General features: G+C 41.0%; 1 protein-coding gene across 6 annotated transcripts in view; it reads left to right on the top strand.

Annotated features, from left to right (window-relative positions):
- Positions 1 to 26,943, top strand: part of MARCHF1 (membrane associated ring-CH-type finger 1) — a 284,313-nt gene that overhangs the window by 62,695 nt on the left and 194,675 nt on the right. For 2 of the 6 annotated variants that reach the window (XM_048942368.1, XM_048942365.1), the window contains exon 1: positions 17,891 to 18,001. The exons of 2 other annotated variants lie outside the window; for them this stretch is intronic. The gene's annotated coding sequence lies outside the window, so the exon portion shown is untranslated. Of the gene's footprint in view, positions 1 to 17,436; positions 17,508 to 17,890; positions 18,002 to 19,658; positions 19,691 to 26,943 lie in introns of those variants that run through there. 2 more of the 6 variants (XM_048942367.1, XM_048942371.1) reach the window with 2 other exon arrangements.

The raw sequence follows: 26,943 nt of genomic DNA, 5'->3' as shown, positions 1-26,943 counted from the left end.
ATGCTGGTAAGTAAGTTATGCATCTTTGAAAACAATGAAATTGCATGAATTAAAAGCAGAAATACAGTAACACTTAACAACAGTTCCAAACATTTTTGAATGAGGCTGCTGGAACTTTTAAGGACAGTCCAAGAAGTGCTATACTTGTAAGGCTATGTATGTGACCTAGGTACCAAATTGGCTCTGATGTGGCAATGAAAGGCATTGCATGAAGCGACTGAAGCACAGCCTAGAAGATAGAGACAAAGATTCTGTAACTCTTTACAAAGTATGCTGTGGTGGAAATGCTAAGTCATGGCCTGAAACAGTAATGGAGCACTGGGAAGGCAGGGCCAACCCAGGGCAGCTCAGGTGCATGCAATGCACTTGAGTGACTGGAAGGGGAGGAGCCAGGATCCACTCCTTCCCTGACCTCATTTAAAGGCTGGCAGTGGTGGTGGCTTGCTGGAGGCCTTCTGAAGGTAGGAGGTTTTTTCTCTTTGTTTCTGTATCCACAGCTGCTGGATTTGGGCTCATTAGGGTTGTGTCTCCCTGCTACTGTCACTGTACTTTCCATCACATTACAGCATTATGTATGTGTTAATCTTTGGTACAAAACATGTGTAATACTAAATATGTATTGCAACGGATATTGTAGGCGTAGCAGGTTTCCAGTTGCAAGTGCTATGGCCACCCTCTACAGGATTCAGCTGAAACAGAACATGTCATTGAAGGTATTCTTGCCAATGGAGGAGTTGGATCCTGATGGTCAGTTCTCTGCCTCTCTGTTTGAGTTAAATCTTTTTTTGTACTCCAGGGATTTTGGTGCTAACCACTGATCATTGTTTTGTTCAGCAGGTTCGATGCTTCATTTGTTTAGACCGAACTGAAAATTTGCTATTTTCTTCAGGATCTTTGTATTAATTGTTGAACTGAGTGCTATTTCAGATGCTCACAGTGGAGATGTAGTGTTTATGGATAAACTTTATTTGACACTGCAGGAGGGTGCTGGGCAGTGATACCATGCAGAAGCATGTATGTGGAGAAGTGAAACAACTGCTTCTTCCCCAGGTTTTTTTATTTTTTATTTTAGCCTTGGTAGAAGCTTACTTTCCTATTTCTCTCTTGCTTTCAGTTGCTGCTAGTTTTGTCTAGTTATTTAATGTAGGCATTGTTGGCACAGACCTTGTGACTGTTGTAGTCAGATCAGTAGCCATGGGCTTTGGCATCAGTGGTGTACTGCATAATACAGGATTGCATGAACTGTTTATTATGTGAGCAGCAAACTCATAAACGAGGAAGTGCCCACCCAGGCTTTCAGTTGGGTATGAGATTGAGTTACCATACATGCAATGTGGAATTATCGGCTAGCTGGAGAGAAGCAGCCAAGTAGAGAAAATGAAAGACTATTTTAATATTCATGTCTCCCATCCCACACTCTTTTAGAATATTGGGTAGAGAGCCAAAGCATTGGAAATGTAATGTTTACAGTAGCCAAGGTGCAAACCTTCACATTTAGCAGAATTAGAACCTTGCAGCCCAACATTCTGACCTGTGGGGAAATGGTTCTGCACATATTTGTTAGAGTGCACAATATATGTGATGATAAGGAAAAAAAAAAAACAAACCATGAAATTGAGAATTTAAGGACACTGGGCATCAGATATGTATGACAAAATGAAATAGCCATCTTTAGTGGCTGATTCTATTTTTCATACATCCCATGTAGGTATGCATTACAGTTCATTTTGTCTGTTCAGGTATTGGCTTCTCTTAGGAACCAGTTTGCATGGTTACTACTTGCTTCATTTTTTTTTTTCAGTGGCTTTGTGCATTTTGGATTTCTATATACAGTGGCAGAGTTTTAGTATTATTTATTTTTTAAGTGCACAGTCCTTTCTGGCAGATGACGCTTATAGTCTTAAATACAAATTGTTACATAGCCTTATAAGCAAAAATTGCTTATTTTGTGACAATGAAAGGCAAACGTTCAACATCCTTGAAGACCAGGCTCTTCCAAAGCTTAGTTTGGAATCTTCCAATGCTTTTTCATGTACAGAGTCAACATCTACGTTCAAAGAATTGTTTAGGTTTTCCACAGCTTGCTTCTTCAGAAAGTGATATATTGTGATACACAGTTCAGAGTGAATGCTAGGTGCCTCTGTTTTTCTTTTTAAATGTTACACTGTTTGAAAGAAAGAAAATGCACGTTTTATACTGAAGTAAGAAATGAGGAATGTAAATCTGTGTGCTGCATATAGAATAGCCAAGTAACACTTGCTAATTTCTCCCATGTTGGAAGGTTTTTTTTTTTTGCTGTTTCCCACTACTCTCAAGTTGCAAGTCATTTGCATCGCAAATAATAGATTGAAGCTACGTTAAGCAATAGTTACTTAGAATAAAGGCCCTGCGAAATCTCATGGTGCAAGTAAAATTAATTAGCTCTTGTCACCACTGTGTTCTACAGTATCGAGATAGAGCAGAAGATTGGACTGCAAGGGGAGTGTTTCCTTTAGAGGAAAAGCATCCCAGTCCTTGCACCAGCACCAATGCTTTCTGTATTGATAAGATTTAATTCAGATATCTAAGTACTGGAAGTTCTTTAATTTAGCCTGAGACATTGTAATTTGCTTCTGACAACGTAACCGTAGTATAGTAATTACACAGATGAGTGAAAAATGAGTAGCTTCCTCTGTAATTGAGTCAGTATAGTCTTTATCTATTTCTGTGCTGCTTATCTGTCTGATTTTTAAATATCCAGAAGAGTGAATCCCATTTTTCAAGATGGGGCCTTGAGTTATGCTTACTTTAATGTATGGATGTAGCATCTTAAGTTCTTACCTGTGGTCTCATCTCTTTGTGCGAATGCATTCAGAGCAACAAGGAGTTTGCTCCTGTAGGTTTTATTTTTTTATGCTTTCAATAGATGATGTGACAAAGAAGCTTCAAAAAAATGTGCAAACGCTTTCTGGCAGAATATTTTTCATATGCAGTTGCATGCCAATTCCTTTTGAAAAGATGGCTCTAATGTGATTGTGTTGACTGTTGAGATCAATTCATTCCAAGTCCACTTAATGGTAGTATGTGTACCAATTGAAAGGTGTATGTGTAAAATAGAATGCTTCTCCTTCACTAGAAGAGAAACAGTATATTATCCGTATTTAATGAATGAAATAATTAAAAAATCAATCTAGGTGATTTTGAAAACAACACTTTGTTGTAAATGTAGAAACCTGGTTGATAAATAGTGGGTAACGCAACCAGCAATTAAATGAGTTTAAGAGTCAAGAAAAGCATTCACCATCTCAGACAGTCCATGGCTTGAGAATACCCTGCTGAATTTGTAATGAAGCATTTATTAAATGTCTGGTGCTTCTTTTCCATGAAGCAGCAGTATTCAATTATTTTATTAGATCTCAAATCTGGTTTTGACAAAACGTAAATGCTGCAAATTAGTTAATAATATTGTCGGTTATTAACAAGTTAGTTAGAAAGCAGAGGAAGAAATTAGCAATGATGCAGTAGTTAACACTAGCTGTTCAAAATAAAACATATTCAGTTTGGGTTGGAGTCTCAATTGAACCTGTTCTTGCACTTTCAAAAACAACTGTTTTCCATTCACCAGTTTTGTACAAAAGAAAAATAAAATCTGCTTTGAAACATGGAAAATATGCCATAATAATAATAGATTTTGATGTACAGTAAAGGAAAAATGTTCTAATGGAAATCATCTTTTTGCTTTGAAGCAGTGATAAAGCTGATGCTAGAAATGGATGGTAATAAACAGTGGAAGTTTATCACTTCATCACTTCATTCATGAAAGACTTAATTTATTTTAGCAATTAGTCATCACAGGGGGCAGCTTTTACTCATATTTCTTAAGGTATTTCTATTTAAATATAAATTGGTTAGAGAATGATAAGACTTCTTTTTCCTGTGCACTCATACATCCCTTATTCATAGGCAATATACAGAACAAACATAGTTGTTTTTTTTTCTTTTAAACTGTTTAGGAGTTGGCCGTGGTTTTTGACCCCAGAATGTACAATTCCTGGTCAAGATGGATGTTAAAGCTGTTGTGGGTTGACCTTGGCCAGCAGTTAGCCAGCCACATGGCTGCTTGCTCACTCCTCAGAAGAAAGGGGGGGAACAAAAGCAAGAAATCTTGTGGGTTGAAATAAAAACAGTTTAATAAATGCAGGAAAGAGGTGAAAAAAACAACTTACAATAACAAGCAATGCAAAGGCATCACTGCTTTCCCCAATCAGACCAACTCCCAGACAGTATCCAAGCAACAGCAGCCTTGGAAGTCAAACCACTCTACTCTCCCCTCTGTACCAGGTGAAGAAGGGTATGTGAAATGTGTCGCTAGCCTTTGAAATAGTTGCAAGCTATCAGAACTAGTTGCTTTCAATCAGCTTAATATCTGGTTGTGGATATGTTACGTATTAGTTGAAGATCAGAAGTCAATGCTTTTGTACAAATAGCAATAGTGTATGATTGCTTGCTAGGAGTAGATTTTACTTATGTGACAAGAGTGTATGTAGTTTATTAGTAATAAGATGGCAATCAGAAAACAAACCTTTGAGACAGTTTATTCTATCATAATTTTGAAGAAAACTATCTTACAACTTCCTAAGAAGAATTTGGTACTAGTCACTAGCTGCATTCAAAAGAACTGCGTTACGAGGCTTTATGGTAGTTGCACATATGCGCACTAAAGCACATAACATTTTTTGGTTTGTTTTACCCATTTCGTAGTGACTGGGTGAGTATCTCCTGAATCTAGATGTAAATTAATGGAAAAAAAGTATCATTAATTTTCATACTGTATTCCAGAAAGGGATAAGAGACAGCTTTTACTAGGCCTGCAAGGCAATGTACTAAGTGAGGGCTGGCTATAGACTGCTTGTGTGCTGAGAAATCGGTTGTATGTTTTTCAAGTGAAATACATGAAATTAGCTGCCAATTCTGATATTGATCTTTTTCCTTTGTCTTGCACATTACGTTAGAGGCATGTAATTATAAACTGTAATAGTTAAGTTAATAGCAAAGATCCTAAAAAGTACATAGTTAAATCTAAGCACTGAAGACTGGAAATGCAAATCAAAACTCTTTTCTCGTTCTCTTCCACTTAAACTCTGATGTGTCCGATTCTATAAATGCTGTCCTTCTTAGCTTTTAAGGTCTTAAAGTATCAAGTCTATCGCTCAGCTCAAAATAGCTTGCCCTACCTCCAGCAAAAACTCAGACAGCAGGAGACCCTCTTGGCTGAGCACTGATATTGCTCACTCTTCTGCTCACTGTAGAAATGACATGAGTGAGGACAGTTGGTTTAAATAGGAAGGGGTGCCTAGGGGTCAAGCCTTGCCCCTGACTGCAGCAATTCTGTATTGCATAGAGTTATATGGTAGTACATTTTAAAATAAGTAAACTTGTTGCATGAAAAGTAAATTAATGTTGTGTTAATTTAGAGATAGGTAAATACTGCTTTACTTGACTTGGCTTTTGATTCCTGTTCATCCACAGAAAAAATAGCTAAATCTTCATCTTCAGGCCTACTGTCATCTCAAATAAGGAAAAAGCAGGACTTGTATATTTTTTTCTACACGAGGTTTTTTTTCTGAGACAGCTATTTGAATTTTGTTCAGTCCCAAGTTCTGAGTTATGATGGCAGTTTTTCAAATGGAAGTATTGGCTTTGACACCAAGACTTTGTTTTACATAGCCTGAAAGAACTGAGTACCTAAAATTTTGGCTTGATTTATGCAATCCCAAAATTGAATGGGTTTGAATTAGGACTGTGAGTCACTTTTTTTCCCCCTGTACTCCATGTAATCCATAACTTCATCAAATCAATAACTTGTGAATGACTTGTGTGCTATTTTCAGAGATAGCATATCAGGATCAAAAGGCATTCATGCTGCATAACAGAGCTGTAAAACCTTGCAAAGAATGGTGGAGCCTGGCTCTTTGTTGCTATTGGATCAAACACAAGAACTCTGTTCAATCTTACAGCTGTCTGTAGACATCAGGAAGCATTTTTGTATTGGCAGTCTGGTTTCCTCTTCCTATTTTAAAGTAGTTAACAAATGATGTTAATCAGTCTAAAAACTGGGGAAGCTGAGGGTGTTAAGCTGTGTAGGGTGTAGTGATGCAGATTGCTCATATGGATTAAATATCATAAGCTAAGTATGAAATGGAGTGCCAGGATCATTGACATAAATGTTGCCTGACAAGGGCCACAATTGGTGGACAATATCATGTTTCTAGCAACAATAGGCCTTTCATTTGTGATTGTTAGCTCTCTGAAGGCATGCTTGTGATACTGGGAGTAGACTGTGTTGCATAAATGTCACTAAAGCGTGGCCCAATGAATTAGATGTATTTAATCACACAAGAGGATGCTTTGCGTTCTGCAAGAGGGCTCCATCTACTTTCCTTTTCTCTAGTAAATTGCCTGGATAAAGTATTCCCAGTAGGCTCATCCTTTCAAAGAGTACTCAGAATTACTGAAAATTTCAAGCCTTCAGATACTTATTTAGAGCATATAAATGTAGAGGAAAAAAATCTTGCAGGTTTCCATCTTTGTCTCTTCATTTTAAGTTCTTCCTCTGCGTGGAAGCTGTCATCTTCTAGAAAATTGTGTGCATTGTTTTAAATTTGTTTTAGTTCATAAAATCTGAGACAACAAAAATGGGGTGACTAAAAGGAGCGTGTTCATAATTTCTGCTTGTTTTTTTTAATGTCTAAAAGGATTATGCTAGTATGAAGAGGAAATAAATATCTGAGAGAGTATTTTAACATTGGAATTTAGTTCAACTGAAAAGTTCCCACACAATTTACCACAGTTTTTAATGAATGTAGAAGCCTCCCACTCTTATAAAGTGTTATGTTAATTAAGGGGTCTGTTGGACAACTAATTTCCTCTGTGTAACCTGCTAGGAGGTAAAGGGTTCTTATGAGCACAGAGCGGTATGATGTAAAGAAGCACATGAATATCTCCAACTAGAGACCAAGGCTATTAGTTGTCTACGACAGAAGAGAGCTTGGCTGTTCTCTCCACTTACATACATTGTCTTGCCACCTTTCAGGTGCACCCGCTGTTGGGAAGGAAATACAAGATTTCCACAATATGAAAGTTGTACCCATTTCTATTATCATTTGAAGTGCCTGTGCTAAGTGCCAAGCCTACTGGCAACCATGCAATCTAAACAAATAATGCTGAGAACGTGAGGCAGTTTCTCAAGATCGGTATCTGTGAATAGCAGTTGCCAAGCAAAGTTGTACCTTAACAAAGCCAACAAGCGTTTCAGCAATTATTGTTTGTTTCTCAAGATGTATCAGGCACATGGGCAGGCAGAAGACTGGCTGCAAGTACTTAAAACCGCATGTGCTGTAAAATACAAAGTAAACTTTGAAAGATCTACTTGCTTAGTGAAAGGAAAATGCTTTAATTTATGCCTTGACTGTAATACCTGCTAAGTTGGTTCTGCATGGTCTTTTTCAAGACAAAAATTTGTGCGTGCTTCAGCCACAAGCTCTCCCTCTTGCTGTAATGCTACTGATGACATCTTTTATTTTGTTCGTGTAGTTTCAACAGTTCCATTTTGATTCTCCAAGATGTAACTTCACATTGTGTAGGTCATCAAAGCGTAGCATTTCCTTCAAGGAAAGCTCAATTACTGTGTCTCAGGGCAGCGAGGCGATGGATCTGGACCCTTACTGCTCTGCTCTGAGGAAGAGTTCTGCTTAATCACACTGAATTTATGACGCATCTTCTGAGCATCCTACGTTGACTCGTATTGTGCAACCAGGCCTTAGTATGATGTGAGCTGCAGTTAATATCTTTTGAAACAGATTTTCTAATTGGATCACATTAAGCTGTTGTAATGCTCAACATGAAATAAATACAACTACAGTATAAATACAATATGAAAGTTAGTTCCTGAGATCTAAAACACTAGCTTTTCTCTCTAGAGAAAAGAGGTACTACGAACTTGCACAGTGACCAAAGCTCATTGAAACTATGCACGTATAACTGCAGTTACTTAAAACCCTTCTGCAGGATTTCTTTTGTCAATTTTTGGCTTTCTACTGAGCAGCCCGGGCTGTGATGTGACTGAACTAGATCTCTAGGTACTGCCACAATAGAAGGAATATATGGAACAGTTTGGCTGCAGTGACGGTTCTTGGAATTAAAACACACATGTGCTAGTTCATTTTGAATTAACATAAAAAATAAGGATTTGTTTCCAAGAAGCTTGCATAAATTATGCATCTCCATCTTTTGAATTCTGGCTGATTGCTCTTACTTCCTAAAATGTATCTTTTAATGACTTTCTGAAGTGCATTAAGAAAAACTGTAGAACTTAAGATTGGGTAAACTTTGGATCCCATTAAAAACCACATCTTTCTGCTTGAGCCCTCATTCTTGGAAAATGTAAAAGCTCTTCCTACAAGTCTGCAAAATAGGAAATAGCTTTGCTGTTGTATCGCCTGTTGTGCACAATACTTGCTACACCATTGATCTCAACAGCTCTTTGGGATATGGATTTCTTATCAGGTCACCTGCTAATGAGTTTTCCTATGGGAAGCAAGTAAAAAATCTCAGTTTATTCAAACATTTTGTTTACTCTGGGAGGAAGGGAAGGCTGGAAGAGCATGTTTAACCAAAAGCAACAAAACACATCCCTTACTAACTTTTAGTTATTGGAATAAAGTGGAAAATAGACTCTGTACGCAGTGAAGGTCAACTTGTGCTCTCTGCACAAATTACTAAACCGTGATGATGATGTTCTCAGCAATACTAAGAATATTGCCACAGTCACAGTATGCATGTTCTAGTGATGAAGCTACAGAATCAGGTACTGAAACATGTAGTTGAGGAGAGTTGCTTTAGGCTTCTGAAGCTTGAATGAAGCTGGGTTCAAGTTTCCAATGAACTCAGCATCCTCTGTGTGGCCTTCAATAAAGTTCAGACATGGCAGATCAAAGATGTGAAAAATTGGAGGCCGTCTTCTCAGAATCTTAATGTCATTGAATGCTGCTTGCTGTTGGCTTTAGCCACAACAGTCTCTATAAATACTAAAAAATCCTGTGGAGGACTAAAACATAGTACCTGTCCCATCCTTTCCAAATGCAACCTTTGCCTACCCCTCTAACTCTTACTACTTTCACTGCTGCTGCAGTATAGAAACATAGAATGGCTTAGGTTGGAAAGGACCTTAAAGGTTAGCCAAGCCCCCTCTGTGGGCAAGGTTGCCGTGACTAATCATGTGCACAACCTCTTTCTGCTGACAATATCTTCTGTTTTGCATGTGAACTTGTGAAGAGAAAAGAATGTGAGCATCTGAGAACTGTTGTATTCAGCTGAACGAGTGTTTTTTCTTTTGTTGTTGCTACAAGCTGTATACATTTGCAAAGGTGGATACTACTGAGTACTGGTTTGTTGGTTGTTTTTTTTTTCCCCCAAAGGGTTTTGACTTATTTTGTTTCACTGCTACGTATTGAAATAATATGAATTAATACGGGCTAACTGGATGAAGCAGAAAGCATACTCCTTTTTTCTATAACTTAGATGTGCTGTTCACATTAACTAAAAGGGGAGCTTTTTAACTAATTCAAATTACATCAGATGTTTCAGTCTTGAAAATTTACAGTTTAGGACAGTGGAAAGTATGGAGGCATAAGAAGTGCCAGCAGCCAACCCTAACCAAGTAATTTTTAGTCTGTACTGCAACAAAATTGGTAGTAAATGCGAGTCTGTATTTAACTAGGTAATGCATTTTAGTAGATGCGTATCCCTGTGAGCAAAGCATGATACATGAATGTCTTTCTGTGGATATCTGAAGGCACAGTTGTCATCTTTCTGCTTTGAGGAATAACAGTTGGCTCATTCTGTGAAAATGAATCATACATTTCTTTTGTTTTAACAACCAGCTTAGTTGGGGATTGTGCCGTGATTCTCAAGGTGAGATCATTGTGTTTGTTCTTTAGTTGGTGCACTTTTAGCCTCCTGGGTTTACTTAAGTGAGCGATATTACTGCTATCAGGCAGCAAGTGTGGGTCAGGCTGACTTTTCAGATATTTTTGTGTGTGTTGTGTTTGGAAAATGATTGTCTCCCACAAACAGTGGGTAAGTCTTGTTGGGTATAAGTGTGTGTGTGTGTGTATATATATATAAACTGATCTTTAGACATTACTGATAGAATTCAATGAGGAAACACATCTGAGCAGGCTTATTTAAATGGGTTACTGACTGAACTTTCTTTTTTGTATCCTGCAAATTTTAGCAATGTTTTTCTTTTAACGTAGTTTTGTGTTCTTAGGCTTGACTAAATTGTCATCAACAGGTGAAGATGACATACCTTTTTAATTAAGCGAAACCTCAATTATTTTTAATTCACTTCTGGTGCTTGGAAAAGAGCCAGTGCAGTTTGTATGCATGTACACATGTGTAAGCTCACACATCCCAAAATTGTTATGTACTTCAAACTGCATTTCTGTTAGCAGTTGTGCATTCACAGTCATCACTGATTAATTCAGTATCTTAATAATTATATTTAAGTGGTTGTCATAGTGTGGAACAAGAAGTGATTCCTGTTATCTTTCTGAAATATAGAGTTGGTAGTAAGCCACAGCATGAATTCTGGATGGTAGTTTTTAAGCTTTGATTATTGCTTTCTTAAAAAGAAGTAAGAATGAGGCATGAGGGAACAAATTACAGAGTTATGTCATCAGCCAGGTATGTTGAGACTGATTTTTCTGTTGCTAGAAAGAAAGACCCCTGTTAATAAAGAACAACAAACTGAATGCAAACCTAGCAATTCCAAGTTATGTACCGAAATGAAAAGCAGTGTAGGAGAGCAGTGTATTCATGTATCTCTTCCAGCATGCTGACTGGGAGAGAAAATCTGGAAAGATGGCATACTGGAAATACAGTAGCAGCATTTGACAGTTCAAATTGAGAACGGCCCATTGCCAGTATAGGTAAAATATCCACTTCATGGGATATTTGAGCATCTTCAACTCAAGTGGAAACACAGAAACTAGAAATCAACCAAGTGAACAAGATCAGAAGTACTTTGCCCATCTGTGCACAGTGCAGCAGTTCTAATTCAAATGAAGTTCACTGGGCCAGACTTAGATACTGGAATCTGTCTACTATGCCTGAATGAGTGGGAAGCTGGAGCATCCCAATAGAGAGTTAATTTTGACAGTGTGAGCTCTTGAGAGAGTAATGCAGATGCAGCAATGGCAGATGAAATTTGGGTATGCAGTTGTTTAGCATCTGTAGCATAATGCCAGCCTATAAAGAGCTACGAAGGTTCCTGTACAGCCACTAATTCATTGTTTCAAGAGGAAAAAAAAATAAGCCCTGTTGATGAGGTTTGAGTAGGATGTGGTTGTAAAACACGTTTTTTTAGAATGATTGAAAATGCTTGAACTGCTTTAATAATAAGGATGAAGTTTATATAGCTGCTGTTAAGCATCTGGAGAACGTGTACAACAGGCCACATCCTTGATACTTAGAGAAACAAAATACAAAGCTTGGAAGCTGCTGAAAGAATAGCACAGAATATGAGATAACGTTGGTTTTGATCTTAGCACTGTTTGGATGGAGTGGGGTGGATTTGGATTATTATTGCCAGAGTCTGAACTGCTAGTTAAGAGAAGCACAAGGAATAAACACAAGCACTTTGTTTGTTGAATTACTGTTTAAAAAGCTAAGAGAAGAGAAAAACTTGATACATGTGTACATACTGTTCGTGGGGGAGCATAACAGGTTAAAATAAGGTGCCAAAAAAATATGGACCTCCTTATCTTTTCAGATGATGAAGAAATCCTGATACGGGGACAAAGGTATCAGAATTAGGGATGAGAATGCAGTGTTGCAGTTCTCATTTGAGAAGGAGGGAACACCATGACAATGGCAGTAGTGTGAATACAGAATGCTTCCTGGATAGCCCCATTGGTCTTTTTTGGAAAACATAGCAATTCTTTGTATCAATCAAAACTTAAGCCTATCTTAATTATAGTATGGTAGAGTTTTAAACTATTTATGAATATGCCCTTGTCTGTTCTGTAGCTTCTAAATCCCCTGCTCCTCATTGTATGGCAGTTAGTTTTGCAAGTAGAGAAACTGCAGATTACAGACCTATTTTGACCTTGTGTGCAGGGGTATTGATAATTAACTACTCAGCTTACACAAAGAACACTGCAGTATGGAGCAGGCAGTATGTTTCAGTCCATTGTGTTCTGTTCTATTCCCATGATGTCCTGTTCTGATACACTATGACTCTCTAAGTTGCTGAACACTCTGTAGAAGACAGAACATACTTACTGCCATCACTTAGTATGGCACACTTGATATCTACCTTAACAAAAACCTAGCATGTGAAGAACCCTGACTAGTAGGTTTGGCAATACATAAATTACCTTATTTGTTGGATCATAAATGGTACTCAGAGCAGGATATTCATTCTAAGTTGTCATAACGATTTCTTTTTTCAGTTTTTTTCCCCCCTATGTTTGAATTGGGAATGGCGTGAGAAGGAAACGCAGAGTAGGAGCTGCAGGTAGCCTGGAGTATGATATAAAAAGATAAAAAATGACACAACTATCAAAGTGTTCTCGAAATGAAAATATTTTTCTTCTCACAGCATTGTTTTGCCCATTATCTTTATTTTATGGGTTTGGTGCTGTCTACCTGCAGGGTTGTGGGTTTTTTTTGTGCTTATTTGTTTTGTTGCTTGCAGCTTTTTATATAAGCAGTTACTGCAAATAGGCACGCTGGCTACCGAAACACTGCAATATATACAATCCACTAGTAAAATTTCAGAGAAGATATTTCACTTAGTGAAATATTTGCAATGCAAGTTCTGCTATGAGCAGAGTACTAACTGATAGGAGGAATTGCTTAAAGGATGAGGAAGGGTAGCAGCATACTCTCTGACAGTGAGTAATTACTATTTAAAACACTCAGTACAGGGAGCCATAGGTAAAATTGTCACATCATATGTAAACATGAAGATTTGTAGGACTGAGTTAAAATTATATGAGAGGTAAGTTGAAGTGCAGCACTTGTAGGCATGATAATAAAAGGATAAAACAGGAGGAAGGTTGGCAGGAGAGCTGATATTTCTCGTTCACGATTCTAAATTGACAACACTCGGTTTTACTGTTACAAATATGTGTGCAGATTTCTTCGTGCTGTGTCTTGGTGGCACATTAATCCTCGTTCTGAGTCTATCTTTTTATTCAAATGCTCTTCACATTATTAATGAGGATACTTCAACAGGCTAGTGTTTTCACCTTTAGAACTAAATATGACACAGATTAGATGTTAGAGTAACGAAGTAACTCAGTTTCAGAACAGAACTTGTGTTTTAGCACATGGCAAATATTCCCTGTACACGATATCCCTTAGTTCTCAATGTGAAGTGCTTTCATTTACAACAGATCCAAGTTTTTGGCTCTCAGCAGACATTTGCAGAATGAAGAAAAACAAATGTCTGCATTTTTACAAAGTTAATAAAACCTGATGCTACTAACAGCTTAATATATCAGTATTCTGTGGACCAGCATATTGCTCTTCTGTGTTGCTTGAAGATGAGGGAATGAGGGAAAGGAAGAAGTTTGTCTTAGGATGAAATGGCAAAAATGGGTAACTGGAAATAAAATGTAGAGGGTTAACTTAAGAAAAGGACAGTAAACATATAGTTTGTGTTGGAAATACTGAGTAGATATCACTCCATTCCAAGGAAAATGGTGAGGAAAGCCATCAATCATTGGCAGGCATAACGTTATGGTGTTGGTTGCATATATGAAGGGATCACTTGCATAATTTGTCAGACTGGCCTGTTGGTGAATAGTCACCAAGTGAGAAAAATGAGTTATGGCACTTCTTTTTAACTTGGTTCATTCAGACAATGGAAGATATAAATTGCTGTTGCTGAATGTATGGTAGGAAACATAACTTGAATTCTCCTAATTTGGCTGAGATTTTTACACAGAAGGAAAACAACAAGGAAAATAACTTCTGTCCTTTCTCTGTTGTATGTGAATGGTCATTCTTGAAATAGCTCTATCCTTCTGTCTTCTCTGTTACCACCTCCTTATTCTGAGTGTGTATGAGCTCATTTCTTATAGATCTAGCACCAAGGCAAACAGCAGGCTAGTAAAACAAGAATAAATGGCTGGCTTCAGTGTTGTGTTTGTGTCTAAGGTATATCTTTTATCAGGACTTAAAGATGCATATTTCTACCACTGTTGCACCATGATTATCTTTCATCCAGATTCTAATGTTAGTTCAGACATGAAAAATGAAACATCTTGAAATGAAGAAAGTGCTCGATGAAGAAGTAATTACAGTGGAAATGTAATTATTACATTTTAGCTGCTGCTACAATTGTTAATAAGGAAGAAGTAACAGAGAAGACAGAAAGGTAGGACTATGTCAAGAATGACCATCCAAATATAATGGCTATACCAGTTGTTAAAATGCAAGCAATACATATTGTAGCCAAGCTGTAATGAACTTGGAGGGATTACTGACTTAATCCTTATTTTGAGCTTTTCTGCTGCAAAGTATGGGTAGTTAGCAAGACACCTGTTTTTGACTTAGTGAAACTATGTCAGCAGAAGGAAGGGAAAGCAGTGCATTCAGTAATACCATCAGTCTTTGTGGGGGCAGATAATTGTTTCCACTTGTGTGTTTCACAGATGGCTTGAGTCAGTGTAACCACGTTTCTGCTGGAGGCTTTCTTTACACTTTCTCTCACCCAGACCTACAGGCTGAGTTGCTGCCCTGAGGTGAGTTCTGGGCACCAGTCTGAGCACTAGTGATTGGCAGCAGTTGGACAAAGGGGAAGGAGAAATGTAGTTTTCCAAACATCCAGATTTGTTGGCAGCCTGGTAGATAGACTTACCTTGCTTAGTTCGTCAGCCATCTATTCATTAATATGGACACCAGGAGGCTTGTGAACACCTGGAAGGAGCAGTTCCTTCTTTTGGTGGCAGTGCTTGACTTGGGCTTGAATTGGTAGAGTAACCTCATCCTGACAGCACGGTGAAGTCTCAAGTCATTAAGTTACTGACTGCTGAATAGGAAAATGGTTTTGTTTCTTTCATTTCATGGTTTGAGTCTGCATATCCTGATTTAAATTTGGTAATAGCATTGGGAAATCTAACTTGCTCTCTAAAGTCAGTTTGAATCTCGTTACAGAAACGATCATGAGTTACTCACGATAATTCCTACCTTAATTCCCTTTGATAGTTATAGATTATATGTCGCCTTGAATGATGTGCATAGCACAGTTCTTTTCTTTTTTTTCCCTGCCTTCTGCTTGCCAATATTCTCCACGTTAAAGGTGTTGTGCTTTTGTTTTTTAACCTGGAACTTGAAGTATGTTTGCACGTGAATTTTGTGACATGTAGCTGTAGCAAAGTTCATTGTCCTGTTGCTCACCGACTTATGAGAACTTTGTATGCGATATTCATCTTTGAAATGGAAATGTGGGAGGAGAACTTGTAAGAGTTTAGCTGTGTATCTAAATGCTGTGATCTTGAACCTGTAAAGCTACTGTACAAGACCTTGGTCAACACAAAGTACCGTAATTTTGCTATCTCTTTAAAAGCCCACCTGTGCCAGTCTGCAAGAATGCTGAACCTTGATGTCTGAAGCAAAAATGTTCAGGTATGCTAAGTGGCAAATGCAGACACCTTTTGGTTTTAGTAAATCACTCAATTGTGCAGTTTTTGGTCGTCTTTATAAGGAAGCAGAGTAGCTGCAGTTGGAGTTGTTAATTTGTTGAGAGTTCAGCTGTGGCTCACTTAGACTAATCCACAGAAATCCTAATGTGTTTGCAGCTCTCTCTAAACTAGTACTTTCCCAGTGCTAGCTGATCCAGTGTAGCAGTCACAGTGAGCCTTTTCCACTGCAGACTGATGTTCAGCTGAGAAATCCACTGTGAGGAAATCACTCTGCCATGTGAAATTGAGGCAGTTCTTTATGTGAACTTATCTCAATGAATTATTTAGTACACATCTTTTTTTTTTTTTTTTTTTTCAGTTAAACATTATTGTCCAAACATTGCCTTGTCTTATGGTCATGGCTGCCTCACTGTTCACTTAATAGCAGTTGTCTTTGTGGATTCAGGGTATATTTTGGTGTCTTTTAAATGTTGTGCTCCATTTAATGAAGTTGTGCAAGTGTCATACTGAGCCAAAACAGCACTGGACCCATGAGGTCAGTAGCCATTTCCAAAACCAGGTGATTAGTCCACTTATCTGATGCAACCAGTGTACGTTTCAGGCTGGTTTTGCCCAGGGCAAAAGTTCTGGTTCCCAAATGAGAGGGATTTTTAGTGCTTGGCTTTTTTTACGTGATCCAGCACTTGTGAAAATTATTTAGAGAGATAACAGCATACAGTGCCCAAACACTTCCTGTGGAAGGGAGGAGATGATGGGTAGGTTTTGATGTTGTGAATAGTAATGCCGAGCAGCAATAGTTAAGGTGATGTGACTTTGTTTTCAGTTGTTTTCATGGTATGAATTGTCTGTTATAAACGTGATTATGTGAAGTCTACAATAAGATAAACAAGATATGAAATTGAATACAAGTAAAAATGTATGCCCCATATAGCTGAAAAGTAAAATAATTTTAAACTAATGCCAGAAGGTGTTGAGAATTTTGAACGTTTTATCTTCACTGCTCATCAGAAAGGAGATGCATGTCAAGCAGATGTGACTTGAGAGAACCTGTCACATTTTGGTCTTTGGATGAGATCCCAGGTCTCAGAAAAAAGCACCAGAATGAGTTGGGGCTGCTTGAAGGAGCTCTGTGGGCGCTGGTGTCCTCGGAGTGCTTCTGTCGTGTGAAGGCAGCTCTCAGGCCTGCCTGCCTGTGTCTTTGCCCAGATGTGTGTGCCCAAGGCCGGCTGGATGGGGCTGGGCAGCCTAAGCTGGTAGGGGCAGGGGACAAGGGGCAGGGTACAGCCCTGTGCACGGCAGGCGGTTGGAACTGGGTAGGCTTTGAGATGCGTTTCCAACCTAAGCTATTCTGTTGTTTTGCGTGGACTTCTTGCAGGTAGCCTGCGCCTTGCACCGCTGTTTTCCGCGCCGCGGCTCAGCCTGAGGCTGTCTTTGTAGGCAGCCCCGTTGCTCTAAAAGCAAACCATCCGTGTGTCCTCTCTCTGCCCCCGCCACCACAGATGCATTTCTATCGTCCTTTTGAGGAAGAAGTCGTTACGTGCCGCACGTGTCGTGGCTCTCCTGCGCTGAAAGCAGATTCGGTATTTTTTTCCGGCTTTCTCAGCGGGAAATTCTTTCCCGGCTCGGAGCCGCTCCCCCTGGGCTCAGTGCAGGTCTGTCCCCCGAGCACGCCCCGTTCCGAGGGTCGAGCGGCGGGCGGGGCCGCGGCAGGTGCGGGGCGGGCGGATGACGTCAAGGGGCGGGCCGGGCCGGCGGCCGCTCGGCGGCGGGCCGGGGCGGACGGAGGAGCGCGGGAGGTGGTGGAGGCCGCCGGTGAGTGGGCGTCCGCTGAGTTCCGGGCTCCGCCGGGCGCTCGCGGCGGGCGGCGCGTCCCTATAGCCTGCGCCCCGTCGGGCGGAACGGGCGCGGGTGCGGGGTTGGGCGTCCCGCTGCGAGCGCGGGGAGATGCGGTCGGGGCGCCGTCCTTTGTTCGCCGTCGGCTCGCCCGCGTGTGGGGACGGCAGCGGCAGCAGCGCGGTGAGACGAGAGCGCGAAACCTGTGAAACCGGCGAGGAAGGGAAGGCGCTCGGAGTCGCGCTGTCGTCAGCGTGCCGTGCCGCAGCTCGCCCGGGTTTCTCGTCATCCCAAATCCGTCGTCGCTTTCCGTGCGCTCTGCCCGCACTTCGGGTCCCGTCGCCGTAGCGCGCCGGCAGCCCTAGCGAAGGAGGGGCGGAACGGGCGCGATGCGGTCGGCGGTGTCCATGCGGCGCGTCGCCTCGCATTTCCCCTTCTCTGCTTGCGGTGCTGCGAAGATCGATCGCCCCGAGGTGCGGATAACTGTTGCGGTGTGTTTTCTCAAACCCGTCTGATAATTACGGGAATGGATGTACGCGAGTGCTGTACTGCCTGAGAGAAAGCTTATCTTGCTTTTTAATACGGAGCAGCTAATGTGGACGCAGCCACGGTGCTTCATTAAAAAGTTGGGAGCTAATTAGCTGTTTCTTGCAGCCGGAGTTCGAGATTTTAATTAGAGTTCCTGTTTCCAAGTTTAAACTGATTAAAGCTAAGCCAAAGCCACTTCGGTTATTTCTCAGTGTTTGTTTAAAAACGAATGAAAAGGGAAGAAGTAATTTTCAGCTCTTTGAACTTGGTGTTGGAAAAACAAACCCTTCTGTTTGAGGCCCGTCCCCGGCTGTGCCGGTCGTGGGGCTGGCAGCCTGCATGCTGTGTGCGTTCGGTGTTAAAGAGAGAAAGGGAACTAATTAAAGGTGGCCAAGCGTGTAGCCTTGTGGCTTGCAAGGCATTGCTTTCAGTTGGAAAACCATCCTTTGGAAAAGAAAACTACCAAAGGTAGCGCTGGGTGCTTTGGAGTCACTTAGGTGCGTTTCCCAGCGCACAAACAAGGAGTGTGTTTGGAGATGCTATGATGATGCTTCTGTTAGTGCTAAAAACTCTCCTGCCAACTAATTCCTGACCAAAAAGTTCACCCACGTATGCACAAAGCTGTCATGATGATTAAATATTGCTCTCCATTACTTCCTGCATTCATCCGATGTGCGTACTTCTCCTGAAGAGCTGTTAGTTGCTCTGAAGAAAACATCACCATACAGCTCATTCACAAGTACCCTGCTATGTTTTTAACAACTTTCCTACCCATTTGAGGTGTTTGAGAGACTTGCACACTGATAATTCCTGAGGGAGCTGTGTGTGTAAGCTATGAAGCTTACATAGCTGGTTTATTCTGCATATTTCACAGTTCTGTTGCTGTCTTCGTGGGAAGAGCTAAGTGTGTCTTTTTCAAGCTATCTCCTGTGATGATACTTAGCAGAGGATGCTTTAAAACATTTAAATATATATATATATATGTTTCTGGAAATTGCACACTAAGTAATTCAGACCTTTCTGAGGTGCATGGATGGGTTGAGATGGGTTGAGACCTTTCTGAGGGTCAAGCTATAAGTTCTTTAAGCTCTACTCTGTGGGACTGACGGCTGAGCTGAGCTCTGTGTGCTTGTTCACACTTTTGCGTTCAACCCAGTCAGCTAAGTAATCTTCATCTGGTGATAGAAACTGCTCCTCACTTCTAGCATTTAAATTATTATTGTTATTTAGTAGTAACCAACTTCTGTGCTTTATTTTGAACATCTATGCAGAACCTCCTACAAGGTCAGACAGAGACAGCTGGGGCTCTTCAGCCTGGAGGAGAGAAGGCTGTGGGGGGCCTTATAGCTGCCTTCCAGGTCCTGAAGGGGCCTACAGGAAAGTTGGGGAGGGACTTGTTAGATAGGCAGGTGTATGGGAACTGCTGAGTCACAGCCTGAACCTCTGATTGATCACCTGAGGTGAGCTGTGAGTCAGCCAGAGGAGCACAGGTGAAGGCAATTCACTGTGCTGCAGGAAGAGGTGGAGCCTGGCTGCACCCCTCCTAGACCTGTTGAAGAGCTGGCTAGCAGTGGGGAAGGATCTCTTCTGGAAATCTGCTCTGCTGGAGTTTTGTGAGTGAGCCCAGGGTAGGGGTAAGCCTTCTATTTATTCTTTCTGTTATCGTTAGGTGCTTTGCCAAACTCTCTTGTTTATTTTGTGGTTACAACATCTTAATATTCACTGATTATACAGCAGGTAGCAACAGGATGAGGGGCAATGGTTTTAGACTGGAAGAGGGTAGATTTAGGCTAGATATCAGAAAGAAATTCCTTCCTGTGAGGGTGGTGACACACTACAACAGGTTGCCCAGTGAGGTTGTTGATGCCCCATCCCTGGAAGCATTCAAGGCCAGGCTGGATGAGGCTGTGAGCAACCTGGTCTGGAGGAAGGTGTCCCTGCCTATAGCGGGGGGTTGGAATTAGGTGATCTTAAAGGGCCCTTCCAACCCAAACCATTCTCTAATTCTTATTTGGCGCTGCTAGGTATTGACATGCAAGGTTTGGATGCTGTGATATAGACTTCATTAGCTGTTAAGTCCAGGTATGTGACACAGGAATAAAATTGAGAATTACTACAGTTGCACTGTGTGGAGCAGGGAACTGGAAGTTTCTGTAGCATGGCCAGTCTTGTAAGATTGGTCAAGCCAGGTGCTGCTTCATGTGCTTTCGTTTTTGCAAGCTGTGGATATCTGCTTGCATTTGGTTGTTTTATCCTTTTTTAGCTATTGCTAGCTGCTGCTGCAATGGCTGTGTTGCTACCAGGTGCCCCTCTTCTGTTTCTGTTGCCTTTTGGTTTACTACCTTACCACCTAATGGTTTTCAAGTTGAATTTTTTTGTTTGGTGTCCATGTGTATGTTTTTCATTCTTTAATTTAGTAGATTCATTGTCATGTAGTGTATGCGACGATGAAATTATGTGCCTTTGTAATAATATCCCTAAAGAGAAACACCTCATGTGAAATTAAATCCAGAATAAGCTCGTTTTCTAATAGCAGTGCAAATTCAAATAATGAGTTAATAGAGGAACTTAAGCCTTTTATGTGATGATAATAACCTGGTTAATTACCAGAGTTAATGAGATGTGTTCCTTGGAAATGAGGAGAGTGATCACAGGCCAAAAAAAAAATAAATAAAAAATCTCTTCAACTAGAGAGTATTTTTCCAAATCATTGGCAATTGAAAAATTGATTTTCTTCTGGGCAGATGTGTGGTGTTACAGCAGTGCTCATCACATTCTTTGTAAAAGAATAAACACCTGTTAATGAGCAGACTGCGTGATACAAACAATCGAACCAATGTGGAATGGTCAAAATAAATAACTGGTTTTTGTGTAGCTGTCCTGTTGGCTCAGTGACTTGTCTTCCAAAGTCGTTGGCAACCAGATAGTCACTGAAATGTGGATCTCTGTTGGAGTGCTGTTATTTGCAAGAAGGGAATTTGGTAATTCTATGCGTTCCTTATTGTTTCATACCTTCCCAGAGTATTTCTGTGCTACTCATAACTTCATCCAGGTTGTCCAGTTACTGAATGACCAAGGCATGCAAGGGAATTTGAGGTGCTTTGGTGATTGCTCTGTGCTGTGATTCTGTACTGGATACAGGTGCACAAGTTACACCCTGAGCTGACAGCGTGAGGCTGAGGGGTTTGGCAATGTTAAGCAGTGGAAGCATATAAGGTTAACTTAAGAGGAGGTGATTAGTGAACATCAAATTTCTGATTTCACAGTGGAGATGATGCTATATTTATAGCTGTTTTATAGTCTTAGAAATGCATGTGTTTTTTCTTCTTCTTTTCCTTTTTTTTTTTCCCCACAAGGAGTACTGCATTTAAGGTGTTGAGCATATTTCTGGTAGCTGATCATAGAATCATAGAATGGCCTGGGTTGAAAAGGACCACAGTGCTCATCCAGTTCCAACCCCCTGCTGTGTGCAGGTCACCAACCAGCAGCCCAGGCTGCCCAGAGCCACATCCAGCCTGGCCTTGAATGCCTGCAGGGATGGGGCATCCACAGCCTCCTTGGGCAACCTGTTCCAGCACCTCACCACCCTCTGAGTGAAAAACTTGAGCCTCATATCCAACCTGCTGGAGCTGTCCTTTGGCAGAATGATGGTGTGGACGTGTTTTATGGTTAGTTTTAAGGCAGGGAGTGAGCTCAGTGTAAGGCACTGCAGGACTTGATAACTGATAAAAGGAGTCTTGGAAAATCATCTTGCTCTTGGAGCGCAGCATGGATCCTGGTGTGCTGCTAGAAGAGACTGGCTAGAGGCCTTTTGCATAGCAGATGAATGTGAGGAGAACTCCAGCTCTCTAGCTATCAGGCCCAGCTGAGCGCGGTGAGCTCTATTGCCCAGCTGTTTGAGGACCTTGATGCCGTCACCTGGAGTAAGAACAAGTCTTGTGCAGGTGTAGGCTGTGGAGTGAGTCCTCTATGTTGGCAGGAGATGGTGTGTAGCAGAAGTGAATGTGATAATGTCCTGATTTTGGGCTCTCTGGGGGAAGGGGTGGTTATGGTCCCCAAGGGAAGACCTGTCGTGCATGCTTCAGCAACCTCAATGTGTCAAACTCGCATCAGGCTGTGTGACCAGATGTCTGTTGTTGCAGTGTGATCCGTGAACACAGGCACAGTCCTGTCCTAGCTGCTGGCAGGCAGTGTGCTGTTTCATTTCCTTACTGTGTCAGGGCAAAGAGAGTCTTTATGTTTTTCATTTTGGAGAGAAACCCCAAGTGTGGGCCCTGAGTGGCAAACCCTTTGAAGGATCTGTGTTGTCTCCTTGCAGTGCTGTGGTCTCTTCTTTAATGCCCTCCCACTAGATGCAGCCGAACACAGATGGGATAATGTGAGTAAATGGTTTCTTTGGGGAGTGATGATAATTTCAGTGGAGTGCACAGAATTCCTCTACATAATGAAAGGATAGAATTGTCCTCCTCTGTACTAGCTCTACATATGGCTAAACAGTAGTAAAAAGGGTCAGCTGTTGGTTATGAGTTTTCTTGGGCACGTGTTTTACTAGAAGGCTGGTAATGATATGCAGTCCTCTAATGTTATCTTGAAAATGCATCTGCCTTGTTGTGTAGTACTCTTCTAAGATCAGATGGGCTAGGACATGTCCTAACAGAAAATGGGTAATAGTAGATTTGCTAAAAAGCCAGTTTTATCTCCTCATACCCCTCAAATGCTGGTCTTCACAGTCGGACGGATGCAGTATTCTGGGGAGCTGAAAGAGAGAGGCTGTCTGTTCATATAAGGCAAAATGCTTCAAAAAGTTAAAAGCTCTCGGATGAACTCCTGCTAAAGAACTTAGCTCTGCAACCACATGGAGATTTACTAAAGCTGTATCTTGAGGTAGAACAAAGCCTGGGAATTCGATTTGTGGAAGGAGAAGTGTGTGAAAGTGGTTTCCTTTTTGCAGCTGCACACAGGGAAAGAGGGAATGGAGAAGTAGTTAAATGTAGGGTATTTTCTTGGTGGGTTTGTTACACGTGTGGTCTCTCTCTGTTCATGAGAAACTCTGTTTTGTGAATTTTTTGACTCTTGAACTACATTTGCAGTAATAGCCTGTAGATTTCATTCTGTCATCCTGTGAAAAAAATTGACTACAAACCCTGTTCACTCAGTAAGTGTTTGAAAATAACCATGTTTTATTTAAGTGCAGAGAAGAGTGCCTCAATTGTATGTGTTTCTCTTTGAAGAAGAGCGAGAAGCTGCAGAGAATGAATTTTGGCTAGCAGGAAGATAGCTGAAGAGAAATGTATAAGGGGCAGTTTTTATCCCTGCTGAAAGGGGTGTTGAAGAATTTAGGGGAGATGATCAAAAGAATTTCATGAAGAGGAAGATGAGTGTAAGATTATAGAAAATGGAGAAAGGCCTAAGCAAGAGGAAGGAAAACAAACCTGCAAAAACTGAGGTAGGGGAGGGTGGAAGTGAAAAGGAGGGGAGGAAATGGCTGTGATAAGAGAGGATTGATATGAAGTGGGTGAAATGATCTGAGTAGATAATAGTGGGAAAAGAACAGAATTGAGTTATAGAATGAAAGATGATGGTCATTGTATTGAGCGGGAGAAGAAAATCTCATTTTAAGTATGCGTTATGTTCAACTTCTTGCAAGCCTTTTCTTCTTTTGTGCTGGGTGTAACTGCCAACTCAGAGCCAGGAGCTGGAAAGAGATGAGGAAGCCACAGCTGTGGGCATGCATGTCCCTGTTCTATTTTCTCACAATTACTCCTCCCCAAATCATGTGAAACCACCCCTCTCTTGCCTTTCATTCTTTCTGTATTCCACTATAACCCCTGTACAAACCCCAGATGCTCTTCCCGTTCATCTAATAACATGTCCGAAAGTTGTCCCTTAGTCCTAAAGTTGCTCTGACACTGGCTTATCCTACTCGGTTTCGCTTCTGTGAGGGGTCCAGGTAGGATGTTCCCCACTCTTTTCTCAGCTCTTTGTTCGGGTTCCTTCCCATTCTTGCACTCCGCTGGCCTTGTGCAGGTGGGCCTTTGGTGGGCCTGGGAGGAGCTGGCAGGGTCTTGTTTGCACTCCCCTCCTGCCAGTGTCTCTCTGTGCTCCTTTGCCAGGCTGCAGATGAGCTTCTTTGAACATAACCTTATGCTGTAACAACCACCTTCGTGTTCATTTTCTACAGGTGTTTTGAAGAACGAGCTTGTGATGAAAATACTTTGTTAAATAATATATAGCAGAGAAATTTTGAAGCTATATAGCAGGTGCCTGCTGCCTCTTCAGGATTTATGCTGTGCCGTGCAATATGTATTGTATGACCTGCTGAGCCTAATGAAATGAGATTTATATTTCAAATTTGAAAGGTGTTATTTCTCAGCTAAAAGTCTAGTCAGTAGCAATAAGCTGCAATGCATGTTAAGATCTACTTAAAACATCTGTGAGGAGTCCAGGTAATGATGATAGATACGAAACAAAACCTGAAGGATTGCTTATGGCTGCCTGCGGCAAAGCTGTAGCTAATGGAATGACATGCAATTTTTCTTCTTCAGAACTGCTATAAACATGTCTTTATGCATATTTAAGAATTTAGTCTACTTTTAAAAGCTATAACCATTATAATCCTTTTTCAACTGTGTCCAAATGGTATACGTGCTCTGCAGAGCTGTCGTTAAGATACGCTTGAAGCATGGACGAATGCTCATGTTCAACATCACAGTTGGGTTTTCCAGCCTTAGGACTGGAGATAGCCTGCACAGTTCAACTGTTGAGCTGGAGTAATGAGTACAGAGTCCACCTGGTATGTTTCCAAGAAATGAACAAACTATTGAAAGACTGCAGCGGATATGAGGAAGCATTAAAAGATGGTTCCTCTAAAAACTCATGTGCTGTATTTTCTTTTCACCAGATGATTACAGTTCCAAGAGTATGGTGCTAAGTATAGAAATAGTCAAGGTGGAATCTGACTACAGACCTGCAGGGAGGTCAAGGTCTGGCTATTTAGAAGGTAACAAAGCAGTCTTATAACCTCTAAGAAAGCAGGAAGATTCATCTAGTCAACTGCAGGATTATGAGTTTGACCTTAGTGTTGTTCAGGTTCTTAAACTGCCTTAAGGAGAAGTAGTTGTTCTGTGTGTAATGGTAAAGGGAAAATAGGAAAAAGTACTGTGGATTTACCAAGAAGTTGTGATCAACTGAGAGGATGTGACTGATCGAAGGCCCCTTTGTGTCAGCTGTGATTATACAGCGGTTTGTGTAGGTGAAGCTCAAATAAGATAAGTTTGGATGAAATAAAACAATCAAGATATACTCTCAACCTTTTTGATGCATCAGTGGGAGCTCTGCTTCTTGGGGAAGAAGGGAAAGTTGAGAGGAGGTTCGTATACTCTGTAAACGTGTGGAGATGAACACAAGGAAAGAGTTACTGAGACATTACTGATGGGAGAGAGTGAAGGAGCGTATAGACTGTGAGTAAGTTCATGTGAGCAGTCAGAATAGGGTTTCTAATTAACCAAACAGTGTTTTAGTTCTAGCAGTGGATTTCCAAACATCTCTTACTGCATTAAAGTAGAACCCAAGAAATTGAAGAGATTTCCTTTGTAAAGGTGATGAAATGCCTGCCAAAGCAAGGAGCTAAATCTGTGGAGCAAGGCAACTCTTTTCTGTAGTACTTTTCTAAAATGAAATTCACTTCAGGGGACTGTATCAATATAAAGAAAGCAAAATTGAAGTATATGATCCAAAGATAAGTATGTTTGACAGCACATGTGGCTCTTTCTCTCTGGTATAGAGAGAATTGAAACGATATGGAGAGAATTTCCACAACGACAAAGCAAAAGCAATTTGGAGGTAACAGGATTTTCCACAGAAAGGCAGTGGAGATTAAACCTATGGAAATATGAAATTGATATAAAAAGCTAGAAACTGGCTAAACATTCTGAAACATATTGTGTAAAACTTCAGCAAGAGTTGGAAAAAAAGCCTTGGGTAGTCTAATGTGATGAATCATGAATGCTCTGCTTTTACCCTAATAATTGGTTAACAGGTTTCCTTGATCTAAGACACTGTTCAATGTTACCTGTGCCTTTTGCTAGGTACTAGAGATCCAGTGTGATCCCTATCAGTCTTTTGAGCAGAAATTGTTGCTGTTTTCAGCAAGGTTAGAGAACTGAGCTGGGAGAAAAAGATAAACGTCAGATGTTGTTGGGAAGTTACATGCACCAGTGCTTTAAGATGGGGCCTTGAAACAAAATAGATTTGTTCCTGTGCAAAGAATGTGCTTCTCCCCTTCCTAGGAAGATTTATCCATTTGTGGAAGACAGTAGACCTTGAAAACACCTGTTCTTGTACTGTGGAGGCTTAGGCTTTATTAGCTAAAACCACTCTAATATTCAATGACTGAGGCAAAGCAGGACTCTGAAACCATGGATGTGAGTCACTGAAGCTGTGGGAGACAGAGGTGTGCACAGCCTTGCTGGGGTGGGATCCAGAGTCGCAGCTAGAAAAGTGAGATGTACCTGAAAAGAAAGGGAAAAAAAAGATGTGGCTGGGCATGATTCAGATGAGGCCTCTGAAGATGGGAGGTGACAAGGAGGTGGTTCAGCAGGACGTAGGCTCAGCACCACCTGTACCATTGGAGTGGGAGAGGCAAGCGTACCTGTTTGCTGTTGGCATGGACAAACTGTCCCGTTGATCTGGGTGGTTGATGGCACGAGTAGTGGCCCCTTGGCACTTGGAATAGCACAGCAAGCCCCTGCTGCTCTGCGGGCTTTTTGAATGCCTTTGAGTATGTAGTGCGACTGCGCCAGGCTTTCTTCCCCTTCTCTCCATAGAAGTATTGCATGAAATTCTGATGTGCTGGGGATAAATCGGAGTTCTGGACACTCTTATCAGT

The sequence above is a fragment of the Lagopus muta genome, chromosome 4 (assembly GCF_023343835.1).
Source record: "Lagopus muta isolate bLagMut1 chromosome 4, bLagMut1 primary, whole genome shotgun sequence".
NCBI classification, from domain to species: domain Eukaryota; kingdom Metazoa; phylum Chordata; class Aves; order Galliformes; family Phasianidae; genus Lagopus; species Lagopus muta.
This window is presented reverse-complemented; position numbering and strand designations above follow the sequence as displayed.